The following is a 25,511-nucleotide window of genomic DNA, read 5'->3' as shown; positions in this document are numbered from 1 at the left end:
ATGAGTACAATGTCATCTGCAAACAGGAGCATCTGGAGGGAATCCCTCTTCTATTTGGACTTTCTCCATGACAGTAGCAAACACCTTTAATGAGCATATGTCTCCCTGTTTTATGCCTCACTTGATATTAATAATCAGATGATAGTTGTACAAATTTCCCTCTGTTGCTACATCTTTCAAGGAATCCACTGCTTAACATAGTGCCTTGAACACAGTAAGTGCTTAATAGGTGCTTATTGAATGGATGACTGAGTCTCAGATGATTTTGATGTGTACATTGTGAACACATTGTTGGGAGGGAGACTTTGTTCTTCAGGATTGAATGATTTTTTTTATGGTCAGCAAACAATAAACACAATGGGAGCTTGCATTCTCCATTCTTTTCAGTAAATTGTGTAACTATTAAAATGTGATATGTTCTCGAATATTATTTCAAAAGCCTACATATTTCCTTCTCAAGCCTTTATCAAGTATATCTTGGATTGGTGTATAGATTATTTTCATAAAGATTTTGTGGAGGTGGAATAGCAGGCATGTGTAGGTCAGTACTTTTCAGATATTTTCTTTTTAGCTTATTTTGGTAAAAATAAAGTCAGCTATTTTTTCCCCCTGTGTATTTGGTATCCTCTCCCTTTTTAAGTTGGGTAGCTAGGTACCACACTGGATAGAGCACCAGGCTTAGAGTCGGGAAGACTTCATGAGTTCAAATCTGGCCTCAGATACCTACTGGCTGTGTGATCCTGGGCAAGTCATTTATCCCTGTTTGCCTCAGTTTCCTCATCTGTCAAATGAGCTAGAGAAGGAAATGGCAAACGACTTCAGTATCTTTGCCAAGAAAACCCCAAATGGGGTATGAAGAGTCAGATACAACTTAAAAATGACTGAACAATAACAACCTTTTAAAAGTTATTTAAATTGATTCATCAATGTTCTCTAAATTGTATAGCCTTCAGAATGATCTCTCCTGATTATACTTATTGGAATCTAGTTACTCTTCCTAAGTTTGTTTTGTTTAGGGCCATTTCCATGTCCTCAGGAAGAAGATTGGGGACTGTGAAATTAATGTCCAAATGTGACAGCTCTTGTGTCATTGATGGGGAAAAAAAGAGACTTAAAAGAAATTTGAACACAACATTTCCATTTTTTGGCCTATTTATCATCCTTCCAGTTTCATCCCTAATTGTCCTCTGATATGGTCTTCTTCAGTTAAGTCTCTTGCTAAGATTTCTGCAAACTTGCTTTCTCCTCTATGGTTTCTGGCTGTTTTATTAGGTGATATTGCTTATAACTCCCCACCATCTCCTCCATAAGATTTTACAAACACATTTGTATTCTAAATCGGTGTTGCCCTTTGCTACCATACCTCTCATTGAGCAGGTCAAGTATTTCTTAACATACTATGCTCTTTTAGTCTCTTTGTTTTCACCATTGATTTATATTGGCTAAATTTCCTTAGGAAGTGGTGTTAGTCTGTGTTGATTTCTGTTCTCTTCTCCATCTCCCATTTTTCAGTATCAATATTTTATTTAAATAGATCAAATACATTCTCCAGGTTAGCACCAGTCTATTAATCTTCTTCATTCTTTGGATGTGATCTTCAGTTAGCTATGATGAATCCACTTTCCCACCCCGTTTTTCACCTCGTCCAGATGAATATCATGGCTGTCAAAATGTCTTTCTTAACTCTAGTTATTTTATATTTATGACATTCCTTGAATCTGTTTGATTAAAAATCCTATCAAAATGAAAATGAGGTTACTTTGCCATGAACTATTCTTGGTGAAACTGTTCTGCCTCTTAATAATCACGGCTTATATTTTTAAGTGCTCACAAGGCATCTATTTAATTATTCATTCTAAAATTTCATTGTAGCTTCAGGACCCAGAACATTTCAGAACTTTCTAAATGAGATCTATAATGACTTGAAAAAGTTCAGCCTAATTATCCACGTAGGAAAGAAAATGGATGAAAAATGCCTATTGTCTAGACTACGATATTTGATTGGACAGACAGCCCACAAAACTGACATATGTATATACATACCCACACAGATGTGTACACACAAACACACATACTTGTTTACATACATGCATGCACACATATACACACCCCCATATATGTCTCCAGGGAAATAGAAAGAAAGTTCTAGAAAGCAATGGGAAGGGGAATGTAGGGTGGATTGCCTTTGGAAGTTTCTCAGTGCTTTTCATGACCCCAAATTTTCCCCTGAAACAAAGGCCCATTTTTTTTCTTCTTTTAAATATAGTCTTTTTTTGGGGGTAGTATTGTATGGCTGAGAGAAATAGAATACCACAGTCATTGATGAATTAAAGCTGAGGATCACACAAAGGGCAATGGGGGGATTCATGGTGGATGAGTCAGCTGCAAGATGTAGGAAAAACAAAGTTAAAGATTAGGGAGATATATGAATGAGAAAGGAGTTGGGACATTCATGCAACCAAATTAGGGGATGGTCGATGGATAGCCCATGGTATCCATGTAATGTCAAGAGAGGTAGAGAGAGGTTCTTAGCATATTGCATGGAGGATTTATGGGATGATCTGGACAAGAGTTCCACAGAATGAAAAAGCAGGAATAAATTGGGATTTGCATTGCTGGAAAGTGTATCTGCATCAGTGAAGTCAGAGACCCATTAAGTTACAAAGTACCTAAGGTCATTGATCTATCACTGCCAGAATTTGCTTTTTCCCTTCTTTCTTAAAAATTCAGGCATTTTGCATACACATAAAATCATAGAATCTTAGCATTGACCTCCGAGGTCATCTAATCTAACCTGTACCTGAACCACAACCCTTTTTATATCACAAAAATGTAAGACAAAAGTCAACTAGTTGATGAGACCTACACACTTTTAAAAAAAAATCTTCTTACTACAGTTCCCTAGAGCCTTCCCTCCATTTTGCTGGGTGGTAGGCTCTTTTCCCCCCAGAGAGGTTGGAGCAAGGTTTAATGTATTTAGTAAACAGAGACACAAGAGGCAAAAGGGAATGAAAGAGATGCATTTAGTGAAGGAGAACAAACCACTCCATTTCCCCTTGCTGCTGGTTTTGAGATAATTGCTCTTATTTCCCTGAATGCTAGCTTCTCCGACCTTTACAACACTGCACATTCAAAATGGGTGCTTCAAAACGAAGATGGCCATTCTTAAGGTCACCAGCCTTAGACAACATTTTGAAATCATTTGGTATAACTGCTTTCAAATACTGGACATGGGAAGAGATGGATAGCAGCTGTTCTCAGGAGTCTAATGGCAGTAGACAGGCCAAGTGGATGGTGCTCTGTCTTTATCCCGTTACATTGCCTCTCTCTTCCCTGTGCCACTGCATCATCATAGGGACATTTCAATGTCTACTTCCTGTTTTCCTCCCACCTGACCTCACCATGGAAACATGAATGTTCCCTCTGGGTTCACTTCCCCTCAGCCAATATTCCATTTACTAAAGTAGCAAATGCGTATTTCAGTGGTTCCTAACAAATATTCCTTGCCTCACCCATCCCTGCTTCTCACTGCATACCACACAATCTCACACACACACACACACACACACACACACACACACACACACACACATTCCTTTCAGACCTTATCTTCCAGTGTCTCACCTCTTCTGTTACCCTGCAAGTCAAAAGCTGAGACACCTCATCACTGTATACCAATATAAGAAGAGGAATTCCATCGTTATATTTCTCCACACTGACTCTTGCCTCTCTCTACTACCTATAAGTAAACTTGGCTTTAATAACCCAATTCACCTAGCACATACTCTTTTCCTTGAATTATGGATTGTATCCTCATCATGCCCCTATACTCATCATCCCTGTCACTATATTGGTAATTCATCAATATGTGGAGAATCTGGAAGGTATACAAGCCATCCTGAAATTTTAGATGAATGAATAAATGAGTCAATGCATGAGTGAGGAATATATTAAGAGCTTACTAGGTACAAAGTGGGCATCTAGGTGGCACAGTGAATAGAACACCAGCCCTGGAGTCAGAAAGGCCTGAGTTCAAATCTGGTCCCAGACACTTACTAGCTGTGTGACCCTAGGCAAGTACTTATCCCTGTTTGCCTCAGTTTCCTCATCTGTAAAGTGAGCCAGGAGAAGAAATGGCAAACTACTCCAGTATCTTTGCCAAGAAAACCCCAAATGGGGTCACAAAAAATTGGACATGACTGAAATGCTTCGACAAGCAAAATGTGCAAAGTGCTGTCTGCGCTAAGTGCTGGGGATACAAATAGAAAAGACATTTCTTACTCTCAAGAAGGCACACACATACCTGGAAATATACCTGCCCAAAGCATACTCTTGGTTTGGTGCTGGTAAATGGTTGGGAAGGATTTGTGTTGATGGAGATTATAGATTCTCAATGGAAATGCAGGATTATTTATTATTTGGTCAATGGGAGAAGTATATAAACCTTAAGATTGCACACAAGCTTCTGTGTAGAACTTTCATGAGTTTTCCAAGTGGAAAACAAGAGGCCTTCTGGGCTATGGATGATCCTTAGTAAATGGGGAGAGGGAAGGGTGTAGGATGATGACATGCTCCAAGGTAGTGCCATGAAGCATATGCAGATCCAGACAAAAGCCGATTTGGGGCCCTAGGCTTCTGAGTGAGCAGCTCTTGTAAGAATGCCGTGCAAGCTTGCTGAGCAAACAATAACTGCCCTGGACTAGCCAGCTCCTCAGAAAACCAGTCCCTCCTGACTTCTGAATCCTTTAGGTTCTTGGACTCTAGCCTGATTCTCTGGTTTATGACTTCTGGATTATTGTACCTCAACCTTGTACCTCAACCCCTGTTCTTCCCTGGATTAATTGACTTCCCGAATATGACTCCAACTTCAGAGCAGAGCTTGCCCAGTGTTTAAGACTCAGCACCCTCCTCCATCCCCAGCAGTGGTCAGGCCTGCACCAGATGCAGCATAGCTTCTATTGCCATTCTGAGAACAAGGGAACTGGCTTGCTCACTTCTTATCCTGCTGATTCTTTCTCTATGTGGATGCCACAGGTCCATCACTTCTGGCTTATCCTTAGATTTCTCACTAGACCCTACCAAAAAGTAATGAGAAGGTACAAAAGTCCATTGTTATGTTTTTGCTGGTCCACTCAGAGCTTCCCTGTAATATCAGATCTTTGAATTCAAATTCCATACAGACTTACTGAGCACCTACTCTTCCTTTCATGCTCCTTCCATCTTGCAGTCATAGAAACCCGGTTCCCTCCAGAAGACATTATATCCCTGGTCATGCTCTCCAATCTTAGAACTACCTTTTCTCATCTCCCTCCCCTTATTCCTTCCTGACTTTTGCTTTGTGCCCTTATCCCTCCTAAGTTGCTTCTTCATCTTCACTGTAACCTCTAACCCCTCTCTGCTTTCCCTCCTATTCTGGCTGCAGAATCCCAGATTTTGAAAATTGGAAGGTACCTCAATGGTCATCCAGTCCAACCCATTCATGAAGGAATCCCTACCATATTCATACCCCATGAATGGTCGTCCAGCCTCTTCTTGGAAGAGGAACTGACCATCTCTTGAGCCAAGCCACTTTTGGACAGTTCCAAGTGTTAAGAAGTTTTTCCTAAAATCAAACTTATTTTCAACTTCTATTCATTTTTCCTGGGTCTGCCCCATGGGGCATCCTCTCCATGGTAGCCCTTCAAATACTTGGCTACAGCTAACATGTCTCCCCTGAGGCTTACTTTCTCTAAGAAAAATATAGCCAGTTCCTTTGACCAGTACTCATGTGTCATGAACTCAAGGCCCTGCCACATCTTGGTTGCTTTCCTCCGGACATTCTCCAGCTTATTAATGTCCTTAAACTTATATGCCTACAGCTGAATATGATATCTAATATGAGATCTGACAAGGGAACAGTACAATGATGCTCTTACCTCCCCACTCCTGGGAGCTATGCCTGTCTTAATGCAGCCTAAGATCACATCAGCTTTTGGAGTGGCCACATCACACTGTTAATTCATCATGAGCTTGCAGTCCACTAAGACCTCCAGGCTGTTTTTTAAAAATTGTTATTTATTAAAACTTTAATTTATGGACTAAAACAAGCATTTCCATTTCCGTAGCATGGTACAATAAAAAAGACGATTGCACATGAAACTGCAAATCTATTATGTACACTTGCTATTCTTTTTAAGTATATAATAAAGTTATGTAAATTTCTATTTTTTCTTCCCTCCCTCTCTCCCTCCCTACCCTAGAGATGGCTACCTTTAGATACAAATGTGTGTATACATATTTATATGTATATATATATATATATGTATATATATGTATATATATATGTAAAAACATTCTATACATACTTCTATTTATCATTCTTTCTCTGAATGCAGATAGTGTCTTTCTTCATATGTCCTCTGTAATTAATTTGCATATTTATAACAGTTAAAATGACTTATTTGCTCAAAGTTGTTTTTAAAACAACATTGCTGTTACTATACACAATGTTCTCTTGGTTCTGCTCATTTCAATTTTCATTCTTTCATGTAAGTCTTTCTGTTTTTCTAAGATCATTGAGCTCATCATTTCTTACAGCACAGTAGTATTCCATCACAATCATATAGCACAACTTATTCAGCCATTCCCCAACAGGCAACCCCACAATTTCCATATCCTTTTATAACAACTGCCATGTGTCCATGCCTCCACTTTCTTATATATTTGTCTTTTTTAAAATTTTGACATTATACCTAACCATTTTAACTATACATTGCTAATGTAAGGAAGTAGCAAGGTACCTTTAGGAGAGGGAGTGTGGTATAATAAATAGACGTCTAGCCTTGGATCAAGGAAGATCTGGGTTCAAATCAGTAATTCAGCAATCTAAGTAATTTTCTAAGATTGTAAACTGCATGAAGATCCTGCCCTTCTTCGGTTGAGTGAGTTTCTTTATTTAAGAGTTCCCTATCACACCTGACCTTAACACTACCCAGGGATGACAGACAAATTCATTAAGCATTCTATATTTCTGCTCAACTTCTCTCAAATGAAACTTGGCTTCTTTTCCTTAAAACCTGTTCCCCATCCTGATTTCTCTAATAATATTCCTATTGAGGGAGTCGCTATTCTCTCAGCCACTCAGACTCAAAACCTTGGTGTCATAGTTGACCCCTCCCTCTTCCTCACTAATCAATTGCCTTGTTTGTAGATTCTGCTTTTCATTGGTGGGGAAAAGAAAGAAATAAAACATTATTGTCTCTAATCTCATTTATACTATCCCAGTTCAGGACCTTGTTACCTCTTACAGAAATAACAGCCATCAACAATTACCCAGCCTCTTCCCTCCCTTATCTGTCCTATTGTAATTTGTGGTAAGTGTGAAAGTTCTGTGAGAGGCCTTCAGTCAAACTATTTCTTTCACTTTCTTTTTCCCTTCTTGAAGCAACTTTGACCTTGAGTTGGAAGTTGTAGCCAATGTGGTCAATATTTCCTCTGTCTACCTCAATTTCCTCATCTATAAAAGTAGAGATAATAATAGCACATACTTCCCAGTGTGATTGTGAGGATAAAATGAGATATTTGTAAAGTGCTTTGCAAACTTTAAAGCATTATATAAATGCTAGTGGTAGTAGTAGTAGTAGTAGTAGTAGTAGTAGTAGTAGTAGTAGTAGTAGTAACCTTTGCTTGCTATTGCTTCATATTCATATCTTTTCCCTAGTGAAATTGGTTTCCTTACTATTGCAAAAGGTCTAAGTGATTTTCAAACAGATGAATTTGAAAGAATATAAATTTTTAGCAGCAGGGGCTGAGCCAAGAGTAAACTAGAATTTAGGAAAACAGGAGTATAGTCCTGGGAAGAGAGTGTTCCCAAGACCCTGACCCATGCCTAAGTTACTTGAATGAATAGATACAAAAAGCTTTTATTAAATGTTTACTATGTGCTGAGCATTGTGCTAAAGAGAGGGAATGCACATATGAAAATAAGACAGTTCCTGACCTCATAGAGCTTAAATTCTATTAAGAGAAAACAATCTATATAGGGTAGTGATGGTCATGGAGGGGTGTTTTCATAGAAGAAATCATAGGAACAAACACCTGGTCAGTCCTGCCAACCTGTACAGACTTTGAGTATCAGCCTAGCAACAGATTTTATGTTTATTGTTAGAGGTTAAGACTGGCTAAGTGGATAGAGGTCCTTCACCAGAGGTTTGGCCAAAAAGGGGATGAGTCTTTCCTGCTGGAGCAACTCAGGAAAACAGCTTACTAATAAAGAGTGATAATCTCTCAGGGAAGAGTATATATAATGATGGAATAATGGATACTTGAAATCTTGTAGGGAAAAAAGTCTTACATTTGGATATTTACAAACACTTCCCTCACAACAGCCCCACGAAATTGGTCATGCATGTGTTTTTGCCTTCATTTTGCTTATCAGGATACAGAAGTTCAGGTAAGGTAAGAGGCCTGCTTATGGTCACACAGCTAATAGGCATCAGAATACCAGGATTTGAATCTAGGTGTTCTGACTCCAAGTTCATTGTACTCATTGTTCTTCTGTCTACCATAACAAGAGACAGAAGAGAATGTGCTTATTTTTATCCATATGCAACTGGGCAAAGAAAGGTCTTACTATCTGATCTGCTCATTTTGTATCTATATCTATAAGGATACATATCTGTGCGTGTGTGTGTTTGTGTGCATATATTGTTGTTGTTTGATTACTTTGGTTTTGGATTTCTAGTCCTTGCATTGTCTGTAATAGTGTTTCACTGATGGGGGCTTGGGCTACAACTCACGTAATTGCTTATCCATAACAGCTATGCTGGATATGAAAAAAGTAACAAAGTGTCTCCAGGGTTAAAGTTCCTAGGGGGGATTTACAGGGCTCAGTACTATAGTTATGTTCCCAACTTCACAGAAACACTCAAAGAGTTCAATAATAGCTTGTCAACTGATTATTGACTTAAAACATCAAAGGACTCAAAATGACCCAATGGGAACAATAGTTTCTACTTCTAGATCTACTGTTAACTCGATATGACCTTGGACAAATCATTTCACCTCTCTTGACCTCTTCCGTTAATCCTTTCACCCATTTATCCAGCCAACAAATTTGTATAAAATTCCTACCACACATAAAGTATGGGCATTAAGCATTGAGGGAAGCACAAAATGTAGTTAAGGTCCTGCCCTCAGTTTACTCATGTATAAAATGGGAGTTTAGACTAGGTCAGGGGTTCTTAAGCTAGAGTCCATGAAATTTTTTTTAATGACAAATGTATTTCAATATAATTTTTTTTTGTAATCCTATGTAATTTTATGTATTTCTTCTTCTTCTTCCTCTTCTTCTTCTTCTTCTTATTATTATTATCATTCTTATTATCATTCTTCTTATTATTATTGTTTTGGTTTGGGGAAGGATACTGGCTTTTCCTATCTTGCCCGGGCCAGAAGTCCAGGCCATGCTACTCAGCACAGTAGCTCTATTTCCTACCTGGACCAGTTTGCCTCTCCATTGTCACCCTGGTCCTTACTCCCGAGGGTCTCAGCATATCCCATCAGCCTTACTGCAGCTCAGAACACCCAAACTTGAATGATCCTGCAGCCCCAGCCTCCCCAGTAGCAGCTGTTTCAAGCATGCACCATCATGCCCACCTAAAAATCATTCTTCTGAGAACTGCTCCACGGCCTTTACCAGAGTGCCAAAGGAGTCTGTACTAGAGGATGTCTAGCATACTGGCTGGATATGAAATTCTATACCCTGAAGGACGTCTACAGGGTTTCACTTACACTTGTCCAGGGGCAATCAGCCCCAACTTACTAGTACTTGGATTCACGATGATTTTCTGATTTCAATATCAACGAGAACTGGGCCTTACTTGGCTTTCAATGCAGTTTGGGGAAGATGAGAAAACTTGGAGAAGTCAATATGTTTCTAAAAAACGCTGAGTTCCAAAGAAAGATGTAAATCAAAGGCAGATAAGGTTAAAGCATCGAATGTAGGACCAACCCCAGATAAAAGCAAGAGGAGACTGTCTCTTCAACCTTCCATCTCCCTAAGGCCAAAGAGCAGAGAAGGCTCTCTGAACTAAGAATCTCAGAGTCTCTGCTGACAGTGATGTGATTGGTTAGAGAAAGGGAAACAGTGCGAGTGTGACTGAGGGCAGTCAATTGCCCTCTGACATCAAAATGTGGCTGTTCCATGTCGAGCAAATCTTTGAAACCCAGAGCGCAGGGGCCACACATTTAATGAGGCTGGGCTTTGTTTCTAGATGAGAGACTGGGTGGCTGGGTGTTTTTTTTTTCTCTCGTTTTCTCACATAGCCTTTGGAAGAAAAAAATGACTTCTTTTGGGAAGGCTGCATAATTAAAGTTTTAAAATAGGACCTGACAAGTCAGGTTTCCATGAGCAGGAGGAGGGACATTCGAGTGATGGGCTCCCTGTTCTTTCCAGCCTGCTTGCTCAAATTTGTTTGTCATGCACTCTCAGGAGCAGAGCAGAACTGCTCCAGATAACATCAGATAACATCCTGGCCTGGATCTGTACATGCTTGCACAGAACAATAACACTTGAGATTTTTTCCATGTTGCTGCCCTCCCTTCCTCCTGCCCCCACCTCTACCTCTTTCCCTATTCAAGCCTACTCATCGTTTAAGGCCTGGCTCAACTCTCACCTGCTCTGGGAGGTCTTTCTCTGACAGCCAGCCCACACTCATCCCTCTGTGCTCTGAACACCCATATAACTTCCTATCAACACCACACCACTTAGCACATGATTTAGCACACGTGGTCACATATTGTTCATGGGTTGATTCACATGTGTGTAAAGGAAGGGAATAATGGCTACATGTATATGTCACATCCTAAATCAGGAATTTTTAATCTATGAACTTGTGATAGATAGATGATAGATAGATAGATAGATAGATAGATAGATAGATAGATAGATAGATAGATAGACAGATAACTGTATTTCAATATAATCAGTTTCCTTTGCAGTCTTATGTATTTTATTCTATTCATTTAACAATATTATTCTCAGAAGGGGTCCATAGGCTTCACCAAACTGCCAAAAAAGATTCAGAATCCCTGTCTTAAATAAACCGTAGACTGCTTGGGGTCAGAATCATGATTTTGCCTTTTTTTTTGTATCCCTGCTCACCCCCACCCCCAATAGCTGGGCACATAATAGGCTTTCAATAAATCCTTGTTTGAATCCCAGATTCAATAAATACTTTTGTGACCAAGGGCAAGTTATACAACTTGCCAGTTCTCAGTTTCCTCATCTCTAAAACAGGTTTATTAATGCATATAGGCCTTACCTTGTTGCTGCAAGGATTTGGTGAGATGACATAACATAAATGCTTTTTAAAGTACTAAATAAATATTAGTTGTTATGTAGGTATAGCAGGAAGAGGGGGTGTTTTCTCATACCTAGAGCACTTGTACCAACCCCTTCCTTCCCAGTTATATCGAAGAAGACCCAAGCCTGAATGGAAAAAGCAGTGTAACTCTTTCCCATAATACCACAGACTTGTGGTGCATGTGCAAAGAATAACAGAGCATGGTTTTCAGGAAACAGATGCCAAGAGGAATATGGACAGAGCTTCTGCAGCGTGGTGGGGATGAAGAGTGTGAGCTGGCAGCGGTGAATCAAGACAGCAACTGCCAAGTGGGTGGTGAGAGGTTCCTGAGCCAAGGTCAGGAGCTACAGGGCCATGAGATTATGGCAGACTGCACAGAATATGGGGAAGTTGTAGCACCAATCAAGGGCTGAGATGGAACACAGGCCAAACACAGGCGCTGGAATGAGGGGGGCCAAGACACCAGAGGGAATAAGGTAAGCAAGGAAACTGACAATACTCTTTAACAACGTCCCATGACCACTCATAATCCTGGGACTTCACTTCTTGTTGTTGTGAGATGTCTTTGTTTGCTTGTCTTGTTTTATTTTTTGCAGAGACTATAACTGATCTGCTTGACATAGTGAGAAAAAGAATGGCACCCACCTGGAGGGGGAAGACATCTATTGTTTCACCAAAGGAGAAAAGATATTAGTCATATCTTTGTTCTTTATATGCATTTTAATGAACCTGTTCTGTGTCCTGGGCCTTGTTAACTCGATAATTTCAAGGGAATCAAATATTCCTGAGGGAGAATTTGGAGTGGGTCAAATTCAGATATTTGCGGCAGAGGGACGGCTTCAGTAGTGACACATATTATTATTATTAAGAGACACCCAAGATCGACCCCAGTCTGTGTGAATCCACAGGGTTCTGAACCACAGGGTAGGTTGTGTTTTGTATTATACAAATAGCCTTCACACACTTCATTTGAGCCTCACAATACTTTGGTAAGACAGGTAAGGGTAGATATTGCCTTACATATTTGACGGGTGAAGAAATCATAGAATCACAGAGTCACATTTGTATAGAACATTAGGACTGGAGGCTAACTAAGAGTTCATCTAATCCAGGGGGCCAAGGACCCTCTTGGGGCCATACAGTCATAGGAACAGGTCTGCAAATCCATACAATCATTAAGCATTGCCATTTGTCTCTCTAACTCCCACAAAATCTGTAGCATGACTCAGTAAGATAAATAAGCAAACCTATCTTTTGTTGACTGAATAAGCAATATGGCACATGCCCAAATGTGTGACTATTTTTTGGATGCATGTAGATTTCATGGCTCAATCCCTTCTTCTCTATGGCTTCCTTCCCTCTGCCTACAATCATGTCCAGATCTTTCTCATTCTTGAAAACTTTTCCCTTGACTCTGTCATACCCTCCAGCAATTGTCCTATATCTTTCCTCCCTTTCACAGCCAAACTCCTAGGAAGAATTGTCTATACTTTCTGCTTCTACTGCCATACTACCCACTCACTTCTCAATTCCCTTGCGTTCTGGCTTCCAGCCTCACCACTGGACTGAAAGTGTTCTCTTCAAAATGACCAATATTCTTTAAACTATTAAATCTGATGATCTTTTGTGTAGATACCTCCCCAGTGAAAAAACTCCCTCTAACCAATGCAAGATGGAACATTCTGTGTAATTTAAGAGAGAGTTGCCTAGAACAGTAGCATCAAACTTACATAGAAACAGGCCATTAAACCACAATAAGGATCCCTGAGGCCCTCTGGCCACAACATTAACTCCAAATTAACATTATCTATGTTTTAATGTATTTTTATTTGTTTTGTTAAATATTTCCCAATTACATATTAATCTTGTTTGGGCCACAGGGCTGCTTGATTGACATGCTGGGCCAAGGCCACCAAGAAGTTAAATGACTTGTCCAACATAACCAACACGTGTTAGAGGAGGGATTTAAGCTCAGATATTCCTGGCTCCAAGGCATTTCCCTATCTACTATAGCATATTGACTCTCAGCATATAGTAGATGCCTAATAAGTGCTTGTTGAATTGAATGGAAATGTTGATAAGTAAAATACAAATATATTTAAAATAGTTACTGAATTCAGATGAACCTTTGGCCCTCATGTATTTTCACAATCAATAGACACCAATAATATGCAGGGGGGGGGAAGTGGTCTGTCGAATTGTTTGGCATTAAAAAGGGGTCCTCCTACTGGAAAAGATGACAAAGAGCACACCAAACCAATGTCCCATCTTTCGTATCTGTCATATTCTATCCTGAGGCCCTGGCTTCTAATCACACCCAGCAATACCAAGGTAGGTCCTGTGTCTGTCTGCACTCTGACATCTTTGTTTGGTAGTTAATTCCTCATTTCAGTCCATCATCCTTCAGCTGGTAAAGAGATCTGATTTAGTACACTCCTATTTTACAGATAAGAACACTGAGACTCAGGTTAAGTGACTTGTCCAAGATCTCACAAATTAATATTACCCCATGTGTCTTTGCTGTTAGTCCAGAGCTTTTTACATTATGCTTTGTTGATTCCTATGATCAAGTAATGGTTCTGTGCTAACACTCAGTCAATCTACAAGTATTTATTAAATTCTTACTTTGTGCCAAGGATTTTGTTAAGCCCTAGGGATACAAAGAAAGGAAAAATAATTCCTGCCCTCCAGGTGTTCGCAGTCTAATAGGAGAAATTACATCTGAATAGATACCTGCAAGATCTATCCAGCATAGACAAGGGTACCTTTAGAGAAATTTCTAGGAAGAAGGAGGGAAGGAAGGAAGGAAGGAAGGAAGGAAGGAAGGAAGGAAGGAAGGAAGGAAGGAAGGAAGGAAGGAAGGAAGGAAGGAAGGAAGGAAGGAAGGAAGGAAGGAAGAAAACATTTATTAAGCATCTGCCATGGGCACTGTGCTGGGCACTTTACAAACATTATCTCATTTTATCCTCACAAAAAACCTTGGAAAGTAGGTGCAACTAAAGACCCCATTTTGGAATTGAGTAAACTGAAGTAGATAGAGGTTAAGTGGCTTGCCCAGAGTCACACAGCTAATTAAATGCCTGAGACTGATTTGAACTCTGATCTTGGTGGTTTAGGGCTCTATCTACTGTACCACCTAGTTCTGGGGAAAGTCTCCTACAGAAAGCTGCATTTGAACTGAGTCTTGAAGGAAGCCAAGGACTAAGAGGCAGAGAGAAGAAGGGAAAGCATCAGGAATCGGGAAAGCCTGAGTAAAAGTAAGGCAGCTGGACTATAGTGTGAATGGATGGAAATAAAATGGCCTGGAAAGCTGGGAAGGGGTCGTTGTGAAGATCTTTAAATGTCAAATAGAGGACTTCTTCTTTAAGGCTGGAGGTAATAGGGAACCACTGGAGTTTATTAGTAGGGGGATAACAAGGTCAGGTCTCTCTAGCAGCTGAAGGATGATGGACTGAAATGAGGAATTAACTACCAAACAAAGATGTCAGAGTGCAGACAGACACAGGACCTGCCTTGGTATTGCTGGGTGGGATTAGAAGCCAGGGCCTCAGGATAGAATATGACAGATATGAAAGATGGGACATTGGTTTGGTGTGCTCTTTCAGACTGATGAGTTATTAAGTTGTGCCAGGCAATGGTGGTGGCATACTCTGGGTTTCATGCAGGTTACTAGGGAAGTTACAGCCAGGCCTGGTGGGTCAGGCAGTTTTCAAGGGTCAGCACCGTGCTGGGAGTCAGTGACCAAGCAATCAGTACAGGTTAAGTAATCGCAGCCAGGACATGGTCTAGACCAGAGTTGAGCTGATGGATGAGAAGTAGGCAAAGAAATTATGTAAGAGTCAGGATTATTTATGTCCAGACTGTCCTCTACATCAACACCCCAGCTGTGCTCCTATCTGCCTTGTTGCAGCCCAGCTTCTCTTCATTTCCTCTAGAGAAGATTGGCAGAAAAAATGGCCCTAGTCCCTGGAGAAGTTAATCCAGCCAGCTTTGGAACTCTCACCCAGTCTTAATTAGTGAATGAGTGAGCACAAATTCAACAGCTCTACAATATCTACCTGGTCCCAGACCACCAGACTGGATCATGCTTCCCATTTTATCTAGCTGTCTATTCTAACCAACTAGCTACGTAGCTGATGCCATAATCCTTCCCTCCCTATTACTTTTCATCTTCCCCCCCAAAAACAAAATAAAACAAAACAAACCATAGATGTCGGCTCTTGCTCTGGGTTCAAGAATCTAATCAACACTCTTCTACTACCATTGTATATATCCAGACTACCCTATGAATCAACTTACCATCCCTATGACTCCCCAGAAACTCTTTCCCTGGCCCTCACTCTCCTATATGTGCTCTCTCCTCATATTAGAATGTAAGATCCTTGAGGGCAGGAGCTATCTTGTTTTTGTATTTGTATCCCGAGTACTTTGCACAGTGCCTGGCAGATCATAAGTGCTTAATAAATACTCTTTTATTCACTCAAATGGACAGTGGGTTCCTAGCAGACAGCGAAGCCCAGGAGTTCCTCAACTGAAGAAAGTTACAGCTTGGATTAAATCATCTCAAACATATCCTTCTAGCTCTAACATTCTAGATAAAGAAGAAAGACTATACAGAGAGGCCTCAGGGTTAGGATTAAGGGAAGAAACAGCCTTCTTTCTTAACCCAGGAAGGGTTTTTTTGTTGTTTTTGTTTTTAATATCTTCTCTGCCCAAGTGCAAGTCATCTCTAACCAGAATTGGCCTTAGAGGTTTTTGGGGAAGGGATGGTGGCAAATACAGGCAGTTCCTCATAAACTGAAAGAGGAAACAGGAAGGTGTCAATACATTGGCCTGAACTTCTGGGCATCAGGTATTACATATAGAGGAAGAGGAAAATATAGGAAGGGTCCTAAGGAAACTTCATTCACGCTGATCAGATCTCAGAGTGAAAACACTGGACTAGAAGTCTGAGGACCTGGGCTATGGTCTTGCCTCTGCCTCTAACTAGTTGCATAAGACTTGGGTAATGCAAATGCAAGGTCAATTTTCCAGGATACTGGGAGAGCTGGAGAATACATGGTCTCTGCCACTAAGGATCTTCTAGACTAGCTAGGGAGACAAGGTACCTATGTCAAAAGATAACTAACAGCATAGAGCAATAGAATGCAAGAGCTAAATGAAGACAAAGCTAATAAGATGGAACTTAATGGAGATAAATGCCAAGTCCTGCCCTTGGGATTTAAAAAATCAACTGCACAAGTAGAAGAGAGGCAAGAGACCATTAGAGAAAAATTCATGGGAGAAAGATCTAGGGATTCTTGTGGACTGCAAATTCAGTACCAACAGACCAAAAAGCCAATGTATTTATAGAAGTGGCATTTATAGAAGCAAAGAAGCCATGACTAAGGAGTCTAGAGCAATACATCAAGTTAATAAGTATTTATGAAGCACTTATATATGTATCAGGCACTCTGCTAAGCAATAGGGATACAAAGAAAGGTAAAAAAAAATAGTGCCTACTCTGAAGGATTTCACAGTTTTCGTGGGGTGCCATTACACTCTGCCCTGGTCAGACCATTGCAGAAAAATGTGATCAGTTCTGGAAGGATGTGGCTGACAAGCTAGAATACATCCAGAATAAGGTGATGAGAATAGTGAAGATATTTGAAACCATGTCATATGAAGATAGGTTGAAGAAACTGGGCTTAGAAAAAAAAGGGGGGGATACCAAAAGTATCGTAAGATGTTTCTTGGTCTGTCATATGGAGGAGGGATTCAGTGTGTTCTGCTTAGTCTTCAAGATGGAAACTAGGATATATGAGCAGAAGGCTGAAATTGCAGAGGCATATTTCAATTGAATGTAAGGAGTAATGACTGAACAATCACAGCTGCTCCAAACGGAATGGGCTGGAGTAGGAGGCAGCTAATGCTCCATCATTGGAGCTCTTCAAGCAGAGGTCATGACCATTAATTGGACATATTATATAGAGGGTTTTATTGATAGTAGGAAATTCTAGGAAATTCCCTCTTCCAATGCAGGTCAGTACCTTCTCTGCAATGTATAGTTTCAGAGCCCAGAGCAGTGACTTCCAAGTTTTTTTGATTGTGCATCACTATTAATAAACATTTTTGAACATATACCCAATAAGTTTACATTTACTAATTCATAAATTATATATGTGTGTGTGTGTGTGTGTACTAGTGTACCAAAAAATTTGTCCATCATGAAGCTTATACAATTTTTTTTTAAATTTAAAAAAAATGAAATAAAGGGGCAGCTAGGTGGCACAGTAGATAGAGTTCTGACCTTGCAGTCAAGAGGACCTGAGTTCAAATCGGACCTCAGACACTTGATACTTACTAACTGTGTGACCCTGGGCAAATCACTTAACTCCAATTGCCTCACCAAAAAAAGCAAAAAAAAAAAAGAATGAGATAAAGGTGAAATATCTGATCCTAGAGTCAATAGGGAAACACTGGAATTTATTGAAAATGGAAGCAACATGTTCTGACCTGGGCTTTCAGAAAATCTCTTTGGCTAAGGTGGCATAATGAATAGAACACTGGGCTTGGCATCAAGAAGATTTGTCTTCCTGAGTTCAAATTCAGCCTCAGACACTTATCAGCTGTGTGACCCTGGACAAGTCATCTGACCCTGTTTGTCTCAGTTCCTCATCTGTAGAATGAACTACAGTTTTCCGGTTCTGTTTCTCCAAGGAAATGGCAAACCACTCCAGTATCTCTGCCAAGAAGAACCCAAATGTGGTCACAAAGAGTCAGACACGACTGAGCAACAACAACAAAAATGTGAGGAAAGTAGATTAGAGTGAGGAGAGGCCGATTAGGAGGTTATTTCAATAGTCATGGCAAGAGGCGGTGAGGGCATGAATTAAGGTGGTGGCCAAGCGAGTAGAGAGAAAGCGATGAATTCAAGAGATGTTGTGGAGGTAGAGATGATGACACTGGGCAAGCCCATTGGACATCAGGGTCGAGAAAGTGAAGAATCAAGATGATACTGAAGTTGTAAACCCGAGTGATTAAAAGGATGGTGGTGCTCTTGACAGTAATAGGGAAATTTAAAAGAGGAGTGTGTTTAAGGGGAAAGATAATGTAATAAGATCTTTGATGTTGGGTGAAACCCATCCATGCCTCTTCGTCCTGTGAAATTCATTTTGTTCCACTCTAAATGAAAAGAGGGGAGGTGGGGATTTTATTCATCTGTTACTGCCCTGAGGCCAGAATCCACCCTTTGAGAGGTGCTTGACACAACTGTAAGGAGATAAAGTGTGGGTATGCTGGGTAGAGGGGAGAATTTTCCTAACAGCCTCTCTGCAGCTGCCACTGTGGGTGCGTGGTATGTTACAACTTCCCTGAGGGACTGACACCTGGAATAGAGGGTGACAAGTGATGGAGTGTTAGGGGACAGGATAGGTGTGGTTGTGCTGGGGAAAAGCCTCATACCTATCATGGGGAGGGTGGGATGTGACCTATCTTTTCTCCTCACTCCTTGGGGTCAGTCCACAGTCCCTACTTGAGAATCTGCTGTCTTAGACCACTGCTTGGTTAAATGACTTATCCAGTGTCACACAGCCAATGTATATATCATAGGCAGAATTCAAAACCTGGTCTTCCCTGCTCCAAGGCTGTTCTTTATCCACTATGGCATAATGCTTCTCAAGCTTGAACTTATTCATTGTAAATGAGAAGGATTAAGATTTTATCTTTCAAAACAACAATTATTACCATTTCTAGCATTCAGGGTTTTTTTTTTCTTCTCGGGAGTAGTGTAGAGCTCAGTGTGTGGAGCTCTTAATAACGCAGAAGCAGCTTGGTGTTAGGAAAAGATCTCTAGTCCCTTCAACTAAAATGGAAAAGAGCAAATGTACAGGCAAAGGACTGTGGCCTATTTAACAGCACCATATATGAGGGGGGAAAGGCCCCAAACATTCCACAGTATCTTCTCTCACTGAATGCTATCAATGAAGGAGTGAGACCAAGGAAAAATAGCTGAAGAGAATGCCTTTTTGAAGGCAATCCCAGTTCTGGCTAGGAGGCCAATCAAAAAAGACTTCTCTTAATCACGTGGTTAGAAGACTGGAACCAGTTACAGAATGTCTATTCATGCTCAAGCATATTCAAGGCACCACCATTACATGTCATCAAGATTCCCAGACGTAGGCTCCTTAGCCTCCCCCTCATAGCTAGGTGCATCAGAGACACTGTTTGAGTAAGCTAGGTGGCTGTGACATTGACTTGACTTGAATTGGTCGTGAGATGTGGACTCTGATTGGTGGAGGGCATTTCTAGGCTGGAGAAGGAAAGAGAACCAGAAGGAGTGAGGCCACATTGATGCCACCAAGGATTCCAGCAGTCTCTGTGTGATCCTGAGACCTGTGGAGCAAGGACAGCTCCCAGAAGGTGGAGATCCAAACTGGAACAGTCTAATGTTATAGGATTCAGCCTGCTGATCAGAGAGGCATTCATTGAAAGATATACTCAATGCTTTCAGAGGCTGGAGAGGATGAGAAACCAGGAACCTGACACCACATGGAGGGAGCAAGCAGTTCTACAGAAGTGAATCTGACCATGGGGCAGTTTTCCTGCTTGTTACTGAGAACAGATTCAAATGACTGAATCTTCTCCACCCCATTCCATTTCACAAGAGACAATTTCCTCATTCCAAGATTCCTGGGGATCATGTTTTTTGGTTTCTCTACTATTTGCTTATGGGATGAGACTCTAATCCCCTGAGCAGAGTGAGATGGCTTCCCCTATTCTTTTTTTTGAATTGTTTTAATCCTGATGAAATAGTTTACTTGTAATGTGCTTGTTATTTGTCCTATGTTCCCATAAAGTATCTGCAACTAAGTTTAAATGATCTTGGAAGGGCCCATCATATGGAGGTTTGAATAATCGTGGTGTGTTGATCTGAATTACCTGTATGTTGAAATCAATAATCTACAAGAATTCCAGAATGAGTGGAAAATGATCAATACAAAGAGTTCGTCTAAGTTACAAAAACAATCCAGTAGAGGAGAAATGGCATACATACATGAAAAGATGAGAGAATAGTCATAGTAATAATGATAGCTTAAGATTTGTACAACTTAAAATTTTGCACTTAGAGATTTGCACGATTCTTCACATGTGTTATCTCATTTCATTCTTACAACAACCCTGGGAAGTAGATGCTATTATAAGTGCCCATTTGAGAAAACTGAGGTTCAGAGAGATTAAAAGACTTGTTCAGGGCAATACAACTAAGATAAACTTCTGTCTTCCTGATACCCCATCGGTACCCTGTTCAACCAGGCCAGACAATAAGTGGTATAGACAGTAAGTTCTATAGGGGTTTAGAAGATGAAGAGAGAATCATGGGCTAGAACAATTACAGAAGCTTCATACGGGAAATGGGACTTCACTTGAGCTTTGACGGATGAGTAAAACGTGAATAGGTGAAAGGAGAGAGGCAGGAATTCCATTTAGGGGGAAGAAATAGAACAAAGGAAAGGAAGAAGGAAAATTTTTTTTAAAATGTCTTAAGTATATGGAGGAGAGTGGCCTGGTGGAAGCAGAGGAACAGGTGACCTTCTGGTAGTTTCCTTTTTATAAGACTGCTCTTGCAAGCAAATTTCTTTAATTTATAGAGGGACAGATTTTAAATCATCATCCCTCTGTCCCTATCCACCCTCCTTCCCTCACTGCCTATATTTTCCTTGGCTATAAATTTTTTAATGACAGTTTAGAAAATGAGCAAATCTTAAGTGACATTTTTATCACTTCCCTAATAAAAGGCTCTAACAGAATGCATCCTGGGAGCTCTGGAGCCATCCAGCCAGGAGAGATAGGGGCAAATTTCATGCAGGTGGAGTCACACCTCCCTGTCAGCCTGCCTGAACTCTATTTACTAACTGTGATAGGCCCTGTCAGAGAGAGGACTGTATTGTTGACCTGCATTTCCATGCTCTAGTCCCGGGCCATCATCCTTCTGTGTGACCTTGGGCAAGTCATTTAATTTGTCCTGGCTCCAGTGTGCTCATCTAGAGACTGAAATAGTAGAGAATTAGAAGAGATATTTTAACCCAAGTTCTCATATTTTACAGTCAAGTAAACCCAAGCTCAAATAGGGAAAGTGACTTCAGGACCCTTCAGGATACACAGCTAGTTAGTAGCAGTGCAGAGACTAATAGCTTCAGAGCTGAAAGAGACCTTAGAGATTATTGAATCCAACCTTATTTGATAGAGTTTCTTCCCCCAACCAAGGATGGCTTAAAACAAAGTGGATGGCAGACTTCCCTTACAATTTGGAGGAGATACTTGCAAATGCTGATGCTTTGGTACTGATAGGGATCTCTTGCTGGAGTTCCCACATTTTCCTCAGTATAATGAAGACAAATGTAGGCTGCTCCCAGTCTGCTTAAGTGATGTCTGATGTTAATGTTTGTGTGCTTGGAGGCCTTAGCACTTCTGGTTGGAATTGAGGCTCTCCTGAACCTGAAGCAACACTGGGTAGAATTCCTTCCTAGGGTTTTAATCCATGCTTACACAATTGTAAAGCACTTAGGATGATGCTTGGCACGCAGTCAGTGCATAGGCATCTTTTTTTTTTTTTTGGCAATTGGGGTTAAGGAACTTGCCCAAGGTTACACAGCTGATAAGTGTCAAGTGTTTGGTCTGAGACCAGATTTGAACTCAGGTCCTCCTGACTTCAGGGCTGGTGTTCTATCCACTGGGCCTAGCTGCCCCCTTACAGTGAGATCTTTAAGGGGAGGATCTGGTCTCATTGTTTTAACTACTTACTGTGTAAATGTGTGAAGGGGCCAAATCAAAAGCAGAATAAAGGAGTGTGGGAAGTAGAGCTATATTTTTCAAGGACAGCTGGGAGCCCAGACAAGGAATCTCTCAAAGAAGAAAACAAAAGATGCCAAGGACCTTTAATTTAACCTCAGTCTTACCAGGGGACATGGGCAAGTGATTCATGATGTCAAGCATCCAGATAGTTCCCATTCCATGCTCCAATATCCCCAAGACCTGTTGGCTACTCACTTGAAATTCTATCCATTGTGATTCATTCCTTTAACTTCTATTGCCCTTACAATAAAATAAAATAAAATAAAAATTTCTAGGGGTAAGTAGAAGATGCTAACCTTTTAAGTTGTTCTCAGCTATTTCTACCTCAGTCTGAATAAATTTCATATCCTTTCCTGAGAGAGGTTTTGATAACACAAAATGAATGTAGGGGGAACCTGGGAGGGTACAGAAAAAGAAGGTTGGAGGTACCACAGACTTCACACTTTTGCCTTTTTTATCTCAATTTCAGTCTGTATGTCCTTTCAGGGAATTGAGACTGAGTCTATCAAATGAGGGCTTGGTCTTGAGTATATCTAGGGCCCTGAGAGGGGAAAAAAAATGTTTAGTGGAAAGATCATTGGATTTGGAGATCTTAGACCTAGGTGTGAATCCCATTTGTGCTCTCTACTGTCTGTATGGCCTTGGGAAAGCAACAAGACCTCTCTAGACTTTAGTTCCCACATCTGTAAAATGGGCCAAATGATCTCTAAGGCATATTCCAGCTCCAATTCCTTTGATCCGTCTCCAATATCTGGCATTCTATGATGCTATAGTTCTTTAAAAGGTGGTGGTAATCTAGGGTTGGAGATGAGCACCGCACAAGACTTCTAGGGTGGAACACTAGAATAGCACTGAAGCCTGGTCAACAGCAAAGGATGCATGTTGGGTAGGAAGCTCAGTGAGGAGCAATGAGGTGGCACAGTGGATAGAGCACCAGACCTGGAGTCAGGGAGACTCATCTTCCTTAGTTCAAATCCAGCCTCAGACACTTACTAGCTGGGTGATCCGGAGCAAGTCATTTAACCTCTGTTGACCTTGGTTTCCTCATCTGTAAAATGGGGATAATAAAAGCAGGGTTGTTGTGAGGATAAAATGAAATTAGAATTGTAAAGCGCTTAGGACAATGCCTGGCACGTAGTTAGGACTACATTAGTACTTCATTGTTATTGTTGTTCAGTTGTTTCTAACTCCTTATGACCCCATTTGGGGTTTCCTTGGCCAAGATAATGGAGTGGTTTACCATGTACTTCTCCAGCTCATTTTTCAGATGAGGAAACTGAGGCAAATACGATTAAGCAACTTGTCCAGGGTCACATAACTAGTAAGTGTCTGAGGCTGGATTTGAACTCAGGTCCTACTGACTCCAGGCCCAGTGCTCTACTCACTGTATCACCTAGCTGCCCCTTATATAAATGCTAGCTATTGTCAATAATAGGATTAGTAGAGGCCCTCATCACCACTTACCTGGACTCTTGCCTTCCAACTGGTGTCCCTGACTCAACTACTCTTCTCACTCCGATTTATCTTCCACTTAATTACCAAGGTGATTTTCCTAAAGCATAAATCTGACCATGTTACTCCTCTGCTCATTAAGTTCCAGTGGCTCCCTATAACCTCCAGGATTAAGTATATCCTGGATATACTTTTATACTGTTAAGTATATCCTAGATATACTATTTATACTATTAATATGCTATTAAGTATATGTGTATATATATATATATCTATATCTATATATATATATATATATGTATATGTATATCTATATCTATATCTATCTATCTATCTATCTATCTATCTATCTATCTATCTATATATATATATATATATATATATATATATGTATATGTATATCTGTCCTCTGTTTAGTACTTCAAGCTTTCCATAACCTGCCCCATTTCTACTTTTCGGTCTTCTCAATCCCCTTCCACATACTATATGATCTGTCTATAATATGGTCTTCTTGTTGCTCCTCCTATATGACATTCCATCATCTTCTCTGTGCCTTTGAACTGGCCATTCCTTCATGCCTGGAATGTTCTTTCCCGTTACCTCTGACTCGTGTCTACCTGTCTTCCTTCAAGACTAGGCTGAAATTGTACCTCTGCAGTAAACCTTTCCCCATTCCTTCCAGACGTTAGTTCCTTCCCCTTTCAGATTACTTCCTATTTTTTCCATATATATCTATTCATACTTATACTTAGTCATTTACCTATTCTCTCCCCCATTATAATATAAGCTCTTTGAGGGCAAGGATGATTTTTGCCTTTCTTTGTGTCTCCAGCATTTGGCACAAGTGCTTGGCACATAGTAGGTGCTTAATAAATGCTTCTTGACTGGCAGGAAACAAGATATACATATATGAAATAACTGGTGAGCAAGGCAATAGGATTAAATGCTAAAATGACTAGGTTGTGATGCGTGGATGTTACTGTTTGACTGACTGTTTCCTTCGCTGCGCCATCACTGAAGATCCCCTTACCATAACTGACCTTTCCTGAGTCATCATCCCCTCCAATCTGGCTGCTTCATGAATTGGGATTGATTTGACAAAGTCTAGGATGTTGCAGGGGGTGGGGAACAGATGGGACCCAACTCTTGCTTTCCTAAGGCACAGCTACAGTCTGACAGTAATTATATTTAGCCACTGCTCTTCCTAATTGACTACTAATAGATTCCCCCATGAGAATCCAGAGTTATATTAAGGAGGTTAATTGGTCTGGGTCTGCGGTAAGATTCAGGCTGTTAGTATCTGATGGGACGCTTACCTTCCCCCTCTCAGCCCACCCACTCTCCCCTGTCTCCCTCCATGATTGTATCCACAGAGTAGTCCTTTGAGAAACCTGTTTGCTGTAGGTTTGGGGACCTTCTTCCCTGGTATAATGAAAAAGAGTCCTAGGCTGAGACTTTTGGGGACTCACTAGGTATGGCCTTAGGCAAGTCCTCTCCCTTTTATGAATCACATTTTCGCAATATGAAATAGAAGGGTCTAGACTAGATCATCTTGAAGGTTCCTTTTGACTCTATCATTCCTTCTACCATTCTCAATTTTTGGCCTGAAAAAATCACTTGAGTCCATTTGTTGGGAAAGGGTGATATATCCAGTGACAGCCATGAAATTAGATAAAATTGATTGGCTTTCCATCATTATGAGCAGGATTGGCCTCACTCATAGGCAGATCTGGCAACAGCCTATATAGGGGCAATTTAAACCTCATCTATTCAAATAAATCTTTCCCATTGGCTTGCCATGGATGCCTGAAATTCCACCATTGGAGTCTTCCTCAGATGCTTCATCATAGTGTGAAAACAACTTTGGCTTCCCAGAGGTTA

This window comes from Phascolarctos cinereus, unplaced genomic scaffold (genome assembly GCF_003287225.1).
Source record: "Phascolarctos cinereus isolate Bilbo 61053 unplaced genomic scaffold, phaCin_HiC Scaffold_3;HRSCAF=262, whole genome shotgun sequence".
Lineage (NCBI taxonomy): Eukaryota > Metazoa > Chordata > Mammalia > Diprotodontia > Phascolarctidae > Phascolarctos > Phascolarctos cinereus.
This window is presented reverse-complemented; position numbering follows the sequence as displayed.